At 44.1% G+C, this 12,657-nt stretch overlaps 1 protein-coding gene across 1 annotated transcript in view; it reads right to left on the bottom strand.

Moving 5' to 3' along the window:
• COL4A6 (collagen type IV alpha 6 chain) overlaps positions 1 to 12,657 on the bottom strand; it is a 446,909-nt gene that overhangs the window by 266,655 nt on the left and 167,597 nt on the right.

Below are 12,657 nucleotides of genomic sequence, written 5' to 3'. Positions count from 1 at the left end.
AAGGGACGTGGCTATGGGCGGAGAAATGGGCATATTGTGGGTGTTCCAAAATTTACACACGTAGTTACAGAATATGGGCCAGTGCACGTAAATCTACGCGCAGGGATTTATGCCATATTTTCATTGGTGTAAATGGATGTGCGTAGTTTCAAGCTTTGGGATATCAACTAAGCGTATTCTAAATACCACGCCTAAATCTAGGCGCCGCTTATAGAATACGCTTAGTCGGAAATATTTACTGTGCGGATTTTTTTGGCGCCTTATATACAGTCTGGCTCTATGCGCTAAGATTCAGTGGACATAACCGGCTATCTCATGCTGAAAATTAGCGCTTAGCCAGTTAAGTGCTATTTAACCGGCCAGGATCCGTCCCTGGCCCTTTAAATAGCGCTGAATATTGGCCGGTTTAAGTTTTGCGTTTAAGGCATGGTAAACACAAAAACTTTTCACACTTTAGGAAAAACATTCCCCCCACCTCCCCAGACACACATACAACATCCACAGTAATAAATTCTATTTTTTTTTGTTACATTTGTACCCCGCGCTTTCCCACTCATGGCAGGCTCAATGCGGCTTACATGGGGCAATGGAGGGTTAAGTGACTTGCCCAGAGTCACAAGGAGCTGCCTGTGCCTGAAGTGGGAATCGAACTCAGTTCCTCAGGACCAAAGTCCACCACGCTAGGCCACTCCTCCACTGTTGCTACTATTTGAGATTCTACATGGAATGTTCCTATTCCACTAGCAACATTCCATGTAGAATCTCCAACAGTAGCAACATTCCATGTAGAATCTCCAATAGTAGCAACATTCCAGGTAGAATCTCCAATAGTATCTATTTTATTTTTGTTACATTTGTACCCTGCGCTTTCCCACTCATGGCAAGCTCAATGCGGCTTACATGGGGCAATGGAGGGTTAAGTGACTTGCCCAGAGTCACAAGGAGCTGCCTGTGCCTGACGTGGGAATCGAACTCAGTGTCCACCACCCTAACCACTAGGCCACTCCTCCACTTCATGCCTCTGAAAGAAGTCTGCCCTTAAAAGCAGAAGAGAGGTATTGATATTTTCCCCATGTACTTTCATAACAATTACAGAAATTATATAATCTGATGTAGCTCAAATCACACAATGAGACTGTCAAAATGTTGGAGTTAAGGTGGGATGGTGAGCCCAGCAATGCAAGGCCTCTCTCGTTTTATAATTGGAGTTAGTACTTTAATTGTTATAAAAGCATCCTGTCAGCCGCATTCGCCACTGGGCAAAAAGTGTCAGCCTGTATTTCTTACAGATTCTTGTATCAACGCCTCCCTTATAGAGTTTTTAAAAGGGGAAAAGGAAGAGAAATATGTCCACAGAAGAGTGTCGGTCAGTTAAACACACTGAAATATTTATTGTTCTTCTCTATTGCGTTGTCAAGGCAAGTTGTCTAATATTTATCTTTAATGTCAAATGGAACTTGAAGTGAAAAATCATGAGCTGTAGAACTCTGTCTGCCTCCTACAGAAGGGAGCTAAAGTTCAGAGCGGACCTCCAAAATAAAAACTGGACTGCGGTATATCTGAATGCATATCAGTGCTGGTCAGTGAGCATCTCCCACACACAAAATCTGCAATCATTTTAAGCAGTGCTCCTTATAGAGTATTATAAAATTACTATTAAGAAATGCCCGTTTCGGAAACAAATGAAATGGGCGCTAGCAAGGAATTACCCCCCCCCCCCCCTCACACACACACCACCCTCCCTCCCGAGTTCCAGACCCCCCCTCCGTCCCTCCCTTCCGAGTTCCACCCCCCCGTCCCTCTCTCCCTCACTTCGTTGCGAGTTTCAGCTGCCGTCCGCGTACCTGATGCGAAGAGGAGCGTGTGAAACGGGCGGTAGCAAGGTTTTCCTCGAGGGCGGCGGAACGGCGGGCATATTTCTTTACTCCTCCTGCCCCTGCGTGGCTCGCGTTTTTGCTGAACTCGTGCCTTGTGCCTTCCCCGGCCCGCCCTCGACGTCATGGCATTTTGACGCGAGGGCGGAGCTACACTGAAGGCCAGCCAAACCGGATATCTCTGGCGCCTCACGTTTCCAGCTTGAGGCTTCATTGGAACGTTGGAGGTGCCTTTTATATATATCGAGATATACATATCTCTAGAACACAGGCACACACACATATGCTAACTCTAGGGCTGGTGGAAGTGTCCCACATTTTTAACAGGCAGTACTTGCAAAACTTTACTGCATTTTAGTAAAGATGGAGAAATTAGAGCTTACCTGATAATTTTCTTTCCTTTAGGCCTTCCAGACCAGTCTCCATCTGCTGGTAGGTGAAAATAACCCAAGCGTAACGTCTGGACTGGTCTGGAAGAGCCGACAAGGAAACCCCTTTACTCCATTCTGTACTTAAAAAAAAAAAACAACAAAATGAAAGCAGCACAAAATTACGAAAAAAAGGAAGCCAGCCAAAAGCTCTCATTAGATTAAAATGTATAAATGTTAAATGTACTTATACTGTACAAGAGGGACCTCTTTGACTGTGCTCAAGTTCTCTTTCTACTTTATGCTTGGCACACTGCAAAAACTGGCTGGGTTAGTCTCTAGGAATACATCAAATGGAACAGCAGAGAATATATAAGGCTTTTAACTCTGAGTCATCAGTGTCCTTTGTCTGAGAATTCCCAAGGAGTTCTGAAGACTCACAGCACTGTGCTGGAGATTAACCTTTAACATTTGAAGAACTATAGGATTGTCCCGGAGAACTGGTGACCCTAAGAGTGGGAGGGCAAGCAAGCATTAAGGAGAAGGCAGTGGATTCCCACTGCTAGTCACTCTTTAACCCGACCTTGCAGATGTTTTCAGTAATCATTCTTTTTTTTTTTTGTGGCTTTGCACAGCCTTCCAGATGCTCTTGGTTGCGTTCGGCACTCTAAATATCGAGTCCTTTGCCAAAACTGGGCTATTCAGAGGTATCAGCACAGGAAGAGAGCAGTTCCAAGCACTGCTGCCTTCTGTTGTTGACAGATGGTGATTTTGTCAATGTCCACTGTGTTCAGATGTGGTTCCAGGTCTTTCAATATTGCTCCAAGGTCGCCAATTACTACAGGGACCGCAGTTGTAGGTTTTCGGCAGTCACTCAACTTTTCAAATCACCTTAATTGTAGTACTGCGAGACTACTGCTAGGGGTCAGCACTGAATTTCTAAATGGCAGATGACATTTAATGTGAGCAAGTGTAGTGGGCTTTGATCCTGGCAACATGGGTTCAATTCCCACTGCAGCTCTTTGTGACCTTAGGTAAGTCACTTAACCCTCCATTGCCCCAGGTACGATTGTGAGCTCTCTAGGGACAGAGAAAGTACCTGCAGATAATGTGTATAGCGCTGTGTACATCTAGTAGCACTACTACTACTACTACTACTACTACTAGTAGTAGTAGTAGTAGTAAATCTATGAGTGTAATAGGCCTTAAATTAAGAGCATAAATTTAAGAGCATAGATTATGCGTGTAAATTTAGGAGCATAACCGTTATTTATTTGATACTTGTAACCCACATTATCCAAATACAATTCTTCAGCTCTGTGGCTTACATAAGTAATAAACAGTACAAGTTAATGTATAAACATGTTATGAAAACCGTAAGAGTTAAAGGAACATTCTTGAAAAAGTAGCAGTGAGGAGAAAGATCTTGGTTATAACTGATTTCAACATCTAGTGAAGGAATTTATTGAAAAGAAAAGCCTTCAAGAAATTACGAAAGGTCAGATAGTTATTGATTTGCCTAATTTCCCTTGGTATAGAATTCCACCATTTAGTGCCTAAATGAGAGAAATCTCAAGTTAGAGTGGATTGGGTGGCGACACCGGTAATTGGAAACAAAACGGGAGCTGGGCAGACTTCTACGGTCTACGCCCTGATCGTGACTGGATAGATAGGGATGGGCTGGAGTGTAAATTTTAACGGGCTTCGATGTTAGCTTCAGAACTTAGTACAAGAACAGTACTGGGCAGACTTCTACGGTCTGTGCCCTGAGAAAGGCAAGGACAAATCAAACTCAGGTATACATATAAAGTAACACATACCACGTAAAATGAGTTTATCTTGTTGGGCAGACAGGATGGACCGTAAAGGTCTTTATCTGCCGTCATTTACTATGTTACTCTTTGGGGTTCTACATGGAATGTTGCTATTAGTTGGGATTCCGGAATCTTGTAACTCTTTAGGATTTCAGAATCTTCAGAAGTTTTAGTACAAGAACAGTGCTGGACAGACTTCTACGGTCTGTGCCCTGAGAAAGGCAAGGACATATCAAACTCAGGTACACATATAAAGTAACACATACCACGTAAAATGAGTTTATCTTGTTGGGCAGACAGGATGGACCGTAAAGTTCTTTATCTGCCGTCATTTACTATGTTACTCTTTGGGGTTCTACATGGAATGTTGCTATTAGTTGGGATTCCGGAATCTTGTAACTCTTTAGGATTTCAGAATCTTCAGAAGTTTTAGTACAAGAACAGTGCTGGACAGACTTCTACGGTCTGTGCCCTGAGAAAGGCAAGGACAAATCAAACTCAGGTATACATATGAAGTATCTTGTTGGGCAGACTGGATGGACCGTACAGGTCTTTATCTGCTGTCATTTACTATATTATTATATAATGCTCCGCCAACAAGTATACTTCCATTGCAGTTTTGTACTAAACTGACTTAAAGAGCTGCACACTGCGCATTGGCGTGCAGGGCATGCGTAACTTCAGGGTCCAGTAATGAACTGCCCTGTGTGACACTTACTGTTCTGAAGACATAGGATGATGTTTCAGAGTTCAACCTTACTAGGCAGGGGCAGACTGACCATTTGGGAAAACGGGCAATGCCCAAAGGCCCAGAGGCTCGGCCCAGATGCCCGCCACACACTACAGCCCTCCCCGGTCCTACCTTTAAAGGCGTGCCGCTGGTGGCCTCTGCGGGGGGGGGGGGGGGGGGCGGAGTTCTTTCCTGCCCGTTTGCTGCCACTATTCCCGGTGCCCGGCACCACTGTATTTTAAAAATGGCAGCCGAGACTCCCTGCGGAAGTCTTGTGACACTGTCAAGATCTGCGAGGCTACCGCGGGAAGTCTCAGCTGCCGTTTTGAAAACAAAGCGGCGTCGGCAGGTGGGGAAACAGTGGCAGCACAGCGGGTAGGAAAGAACATGCCCCCCCCTGCAGAGACCACCAGGGCCCTTCAGGTAGGACCGGGGCAGCGGGGAAGTCTGCTGCGGCGGTAGGGGTGGCAGCAGCGCTACGGTAGGGGGGTGTCAGGCAGCGTCTGGGCAGGGGGCCCAAACCACCCTCAGTGCCCAGGGGCCCAGACTACTCTCAGTCCATCCCCGTTACTAGGGTATTGCTCTACTCAAGCTGTGTCGCCTACTGACCCTGCAACCCTATGGTTCGTAAGCCTCCTGCTGAAACGCCAGGAGCCTGCTCTAAACTGCAGTCTGGATTCACACATTGCCTCTCCTCCCCAATAACATGCAATAAAGAGTATAAATTAAACAATTATGTGTTTTTGAGACACAATAATGTACAAAGTAGGAACAATAAGACTTATTCTGAAGCACTATGTTCCTTACCACAATTACTTGACTAATTAGAATCAGGTGTTTAAATAATTAGGTAAATCTACACAATTGAGTTTGGGCATCCTGTCCTAATCACACTGTTCTCATAAAAAGCAGCAGCTGCCTTATTAGGCAGCAATATAAAGCACCTCAAGATCCGATTCTTAAATTTCCAGCTGTTTTATTATAAATATAATCAAATGACTTACTGTGGATAGGTGAAATCGAGAATTCTGCACTGAGTTTGATTCAATATACAAGCACGATGAATCCTTCTGTTGAACGGTATCCAATAAGTTCTCACATGGACAATTACACCTGGACAAGTCCCACCCACCAATTACCCCCTGGATAATTGCAATCTAGGTCAGTTTCCCCCTTACCAGCAGAATTCTCCCCCCCCCTCCCCCGGTAGATTCCTACCCATCCATCTATCCACCAATTCTCCCCAATATCTCAATTATAGTACGGGTTACTTGCAATGTTTACTTGCTCAGAGTAGCCTAGTGGTTAGTGCAGTGGCCTTTGATCCTGGAGAACTGAGTTCAATTCCCACTGCAGCTCCTTATGACTCTGGGCAAGTCACTTAATCCTCCATTGCCTCTGCTACAAAATAAATATCTGAATATATGTAAACCACTTTGAATGTAGTTGCAAAAACCTCAGAAATGTGGTATATCAAGTCCCATTTCCCTTTCCCTATTTGAGATTCTAGTTGGAATGTTGCTACTATTGGAGATTCTAGATGGAATGTTGCTACTATTGGAGATTCTAGTTGGAATGTTGCTATTCCACTAGCAACATTCCATGTAGAAGCCTGCCCTTGCAGATCACCAACGTGGCCGCGCAGGCTTCTGTTTCTGTGAGTCTGACGTCCTACTCGATATGCCTTTTTGATTGATTTGTGGCTTATGTGTACACAATTTTTAGGCTCTTCGTGTGAGTATACTTGTATCATTTGTCAGCATAAGTAGTGTTTTTAACTACACAGGTTTATAATTACCACTTTTCTTTATTTGGTCTGCTGGTGATTAAGCACTTTCTGCTTTCACTATACATTTTGTTTCATTTTTCACTCACTATTAGTTTTTTTTTCCCTCTGAGGCTCTGTCACATATCACAACTTCACAATTATTTTCACCTACATTATCTTCTCTCATCTTTTTCTTTTAAAGTTCCTTTCATTTATTATACCTTATGTTTGATATCCGCCCGATATTTAAAACCATTGAACCGGCCAGGAACAGCTCCAGGCTGGTTAAATAGCAACTTAACCGGCTATCCAACAATACTCAGAGAGAGGTAGCTGGTTGAGTTTGGTGGCTTGCCCGGGCTTCCTTCTGCTTCTAAAAGCAATCAAGCCAGGTAGATTTTGCGGAAAGAATCATGAGAGAATCATAAGAATCCTGGGAAATCCTCTCTTCCAACACCCTAACGCCTGCTCGGACCTGGCATTATTTTTATACAGTGGAAAGGCACCTTTGTTTCAGGCGCTCTTTTCTGATCATTGGGTAGGAATACAAAATGACATTTAAATAAGCTTGACTACATTTGCATGCTTGTTTGCCACGCTAGACCCCTCAGATCATCCTGCGCTGGTAAATGCGGGCGCTAGTACTTACGTTCCTACCCGTAACCTCCGCTCTCAAGACAAATCCCTCCTTTCAGTACCCTTCTCCACCACCACCAGCTCCAGGCTCCGCCCTTTCTGCCTCGCCTCACCCCACGCGTGGAACAAACTCCCCGAGCCCATATGCCAGGCCCCCTCCCTCCCCATCTTCAAATCATTGCTCAAAGCCCACCAATGTCGCCTTCGGCACCTAAACTCTACACCTCTACCCTGGAAATCTAGACTGCCCAACTTGACATTTCGTTCTTTAAATTGTAAGCTCATTTGAGCAGGGACCGTCCTTCTTTGTTTATTTTGTACAGCGCTGCGTAACCCTAGTAGCGCTCTAGAAATGTTAAGTAGTAGTAGTTAATGGCCTCTAGCGCCTGCGTTTACTTTTGATCATCGGCACCTGAGAGCTTGTATGGTCCTTGTGCAATAGAAAAGGTCTTGTGGAGGTGCATGGACTGTTCCTTCTAACTTAGCTCTGGATCAGGAACGCAGCACAAACTTCCCATTTCATATATGAGGCAAGAAATTGATGGACTACTTTATTTAGAACATTTATCAGGTTGCTTTGCCATGGTATACAGGTCATGCGATGAAGCTACAATGCAGTAAATTTAAAAGGAATCGGAGAAAAGTTTTCTTCACTCAACGTGTAATTAAACTCTGGAATTCGTTGCCAGAGAATGTGGTAAAGGCAGTTAGCTTAGCGGAGTTTTAAAAAAAGGTTTGGACGGCTTCCTAAAGGAAAAGTCCATAGACCGTTATTAAATGGACTTGGGGAAAATCCACTATTTCTGGGATAAATGTTTTGTACATTTTTGGGATCTTGGCGGGTATTTGTGACCTGGATTGGCCACTGTTGGAAACAGGATGCTGGGCTCGATGGACCTTTGGTCTTTCCCAGTATGGCAATACTTATGTATGCAGCACAACTTGCACCATTTAATCCAAAGTGTGATTATGTTTATTAAAAAAATTTATATACCGCCATGCTTTACCAGATTACAAACATAACGTTCCTTAGACCCAGCTGTTCTGGCCCTCAATTTTCCAAACTACGGGCCCTGGCCTTTAAAGAACATATGTACAATTAACTTCTATAGTAAACTTCCAGCTGCCTTGTCTGCGTTTACAGATCACAGACCTTAGTTTTGACAGTACTCTAATCAGGATAGTTATTTCCCCCCGGACCCTGCTTAGTAACAATCCCAGGTCAGATACAGCCCTCTGGCAACACTCTGAACCAGGATGTATTTCTAATGCACTGCAATTATATCTTCCAGTTTGTCTGCTCCACAGCACAGACTTGATGATCACATTAAATGCTTCCCTTTGGCTTATAATCAGGACTCTTCATACAACACACACAATACTTCTCTGCCACTGCCTAAAATTCTGAAAGCTCCTTATGTCATTAACCCACAATCTGTAATAGCCTTCAGGTTGCAACCTCATGTTAGGAGTGGCCTAGTGGTTAGGGTGGTGGACTCTGGTCCTGGGGAACTGACGAACTGAGTTTGATTCCCACTTCAGGCACAGGCAGCTCCTTGTGACTCTGGGCAAGTCACTTAACCCTCCATTGCCCCATGTAAGCCGCATTGAGCCTGCCATGAGTGGGAAAGCGCAGGGTACAAATGCAACAAAAATAAAATAGATACTACTGGAGATTCTACATGGAATGTTGCTACTATGGGAGATTCTGTTGCTACTATTGGAGATTCTACATGGAATGTTGCTACTATTGGAGATTCTACATGGAATGTTGCTATTCCACTAGCAACATTCCAGGTAGAAGGCTGCGCAGGCTTCTGTTTCTGTGAGTCTGACGTCCTGCACATGCAGGACGTCAGACTCACAGAAACAGAAGCCTGCGCGGTCACATTGGTGATCTGCAAGGGCTGACTTCTACACGGAATTGCTAGTGGAATAGCAACATTCCATGTAGAATCTCAAATAGTAGCAACATTGGAGGAGTGACCTAGTGGTTAGGGTGGTGGACTTTGGTCCTGAGGAACTGAGTTTGATTCCCACTTCAGGCACAGGCAGCTCCTTGTGACTCTGGGCAAGTCACTTAACCCTCCATTGCCCCATGTAAGATGCATTGAGCCTGCCATGATTGGGAAAGCGTGGGGTACAAATGTAACAAAAAGAAATATTAGGACCAGGATTTCACTTCTGAATTCCACTTTCCCAATTGGTCTTACAGCTTCACAATTGTGTCTCTCATGGACTCCTCTGGCTTTTCACCAGCTTCCACCAGCAGTCTGCTAATTGGGTGCAGATACTCAATTACCTTCTCCTGTCTTCTGAGCCTTTTCTGACTACATCTCCCGGGCGGCCTATCCTTAATATGAGCTCACTTCCTGTCATTTCAGGACTCCACAGTACTAACATAGTAACACAGTAGATGACGGCAGAAAAAGACCTGAACGGTCCATCCAGTCTGCCCAACTACATCTATATGGATTTCCATAAGCTCACTTTCTGTCCTCTGGAACTCCCTTCATTGCCAGACTGACGCCTAATCAGTGGGATGCTGACCAGCTCGTCATAATATCTTACAGTAGTGGATGAAGAAGGGAGGGGCAAAAGGTTTTATTGCTGTGGTATCTTAATTATATTGCTGTTTACAGATTATTATTTGTATAGTGAACATGTTTTCCGTAACCTGATTCAATCGACGGTACTGAGCCAATTGGACTATTGTAACGGTATCTATGTCGGATGCAAGGCACATTTACTAAAGAAACTTCAGACTGCCCAGAACACGGCAGCAAGACTAATTTTCGGAAAATCTAAATTTGAATCTGCCAAGCCCCTTCGGGAAAACTTGCACTGGCTTCCTGTCAGGGAATGAGTTGCCTTCAAGACCTGCACCTTAATTCACAAAATTATCTATGGCATTGTTCCAGATTATATGCTAGATTTAGTTGACTTACCACCCAGGAACAAATCTAATACCACCCGATCTTATCTGAACCTACACTATCTGGACTGTTTTGGCCTCAAATACAAATCCACATATGCCTCCAACTTCCATTTCCTGGGTACTCTCGACTGTGGAATGCTTCAACCCAAAATTATCTAAAGTTTAGAAAATTATTAAAGTCCGTACTATTCAAAAAGGTTTACCCTCCAAATTCAACATAATCAGCTTGATCTCTTTGGTTTCAAATAATCCAGAAACACTTGAATCTACTTTCTTTGCCATTCTACTGCTGTATATTATACCAAACTTTAATTTACTGTTTGTACTGTTTAATATGCTATTAATACTGTATTCCTGATTTAGCTTATGTAAGCCACATTGAACCTACATCCAGTGGGAAAATGTGGGATATAAATGCTTTTAAATAAATAAATAAACAAGCCAATCAACACCAATAACTGGCCACTAATTATCGGCACTATGCCACTAATTAGAATTTACGAAAGCAACTTTCTATGCGTATTCTATAAAGCGGTGTACGTAAATTCTAATATGTGGATCTCAAAAGGGGGTGTAGTCATGGGAGGGGCAAGCGCGGGCCGTGGGTATTCCTAAAAATTAGGGGATTGTTATTCAGCCGGAAAGATAAAGTTGAGGAAGGGGCAACTCTACTTGAATATGAAGAAAAATGATTTTGGTGTCTAGAACTGTATCCAAAACTCTAGTTATGGAGCCTTTGATAGGATAAAACTAAACAATCCTGTGGGTGGCTCGTCTCTCGTCATTAAAAGAGGCCAGGCCAGGCTAATAGCAGCCAACAAGCAACCTTACTCAATCTGTGTCTGGAGCCCTCCTATTTACAATTTAGGAAAAACTTTCTTTATAGACAGGAAGGAGGAAGTTTGGTGAGGCAGTCCTGAGTACATTTCTGGAGCATGCTGCCCTAGTCTCTCTTACACAGGAACACAGTAACATTGTAAATGACGGCAGATAAAGACCTGTACGGTCCATCCAGTCTGCCCAACAAGATAAACTCATTTACATGGTATGTGATACTTTATACCCAAGTTTGCTTTGTCCTTGCCTTTCTCAGGGCACAGACCGTAGAAGTCTGCCCAGCACTGTTCTTGTACTAAGTTCTGGAGCTAATGTCGAAGCCCCTTAAAATTTACACTCCAGCCCATCCCCATCCATTCAGTCACAATCAAGGCATAGACCGTAGACGTCTGCCCAGCTCCCATTTTGTTTCCCAATTACAGGCATCGCCACCCAATCTCCGCTAAGATTCCGCAGAACCATTCCTTCTAAACAGGATTCCTTTGTGTTTATCCCACGCATGTTTGAATTCCATTACCGTTTTCATCTCCACCAACAGAGATTACGAATTATGATTGTAATTTTATTTTTTCTGCGTTATTTTCTTTGTTTCTCTGTTTTATTTTTATCTTAAGTCAGTGCATTAGTATCACTTAACAGCAGTACATCAAGCTCAATAAAGTAATCAATCTCAGAAGAGCTCAAATCCAAGACATCATTGGTTGGATGATGCAATGAGTCTGCTCTGTAGTCAACCCAGCATGTCGATGTTAGCCGAGCTCTATTCACAATGTGGTGGCCCAGCATATGCTAGCTAGGAGCCTGCTGTATAGCTTTTTATCTGTATGCTGCTGGGGCCTGAGACTCTCTTCCCTGCCCACAGTGGTGTGCTGAAGGTGGCTCACACCAGCTCGCGAGATCCGTTTGTTAAGTTTTTAAGAATACTGGGAGCCAGTTGTTAAAGTAACCCCCCTCCCCAGTGGCTACTTTAACAACCGGCTCCCAAAATTTGGGTTAGGGCCCTCTCCTGAACTCTCTTTTACTTTGGTGGCGGGGATACCGAGCCTGCCAGCCAAATAAATACACTCCCTCCGCTTGTTTCCGGCTCTGAGCATCATGCTGGTTACTTCGCGCGCATGCGCTGAGCATGCATGAGAAGTCCCAGAATGCTGCTCAGAGCCAGAAACAAGCAGCGGGAAGCGGCAGCAGTTCCTTTATTTGGCTGGCGGAGCTCGGCGCCCCTGCCTGCAAAGGTATGCCTAGACCACTTGTAGGGGGGAGAGGGGAGGAATGCGTTGCCCTCCCCAGTTCACTCCCAAATTGCACGGCTGGCTATGCCTGGAGACAGAGCCCGTTGTTAAACATTTACCAGCACACCACTGTCTGTATGCGTTCTCTGTCTTGTGTGTGCAGACCATCCTCCTAATTCTATACAACTGGGCACTCAACTTTATGCTTAGCATGTAAAGTTATCCATGTAATTTATAGAATAAGCTCAGATGCACGTGCATCATTTAATAATTGGCAGTTAATTGGAGTTATCAGCAAAAAACTGTTGCTTGCTGGTTTACGGGTGGCCTTTCTGCTCCGTCTTTCCCTTTAAATCTTTTTGCACCCCTGTTTCCCCAGTAGCGTCGTTCCATTATTTAGGTATCACACTTGACTCAAATCTCTCTTTTACCCCTCAGATCTCTAGTCTTTGTAAATAAGGTT

Source organism: Microcaecilia unicolor, chromosome 7 (genome assembly GCF_901765095.1).
Source record: "Microcaecilia unicolor chromosome 7, aMicUni1.1, whole genome shotgun sequence".
Lineage (NCBI taxonomy): Eukaryota > Metazoa > Chordata > Amphibia > Gymnophiona > Siphonopidae > Microcaecilia > Microcaecilia unicolor.
The sequence above is the reverse complement of the archived record's forward strand: the minus strand, read 5'-3'. Positions and strand labels throughout refer to the sequence as shown.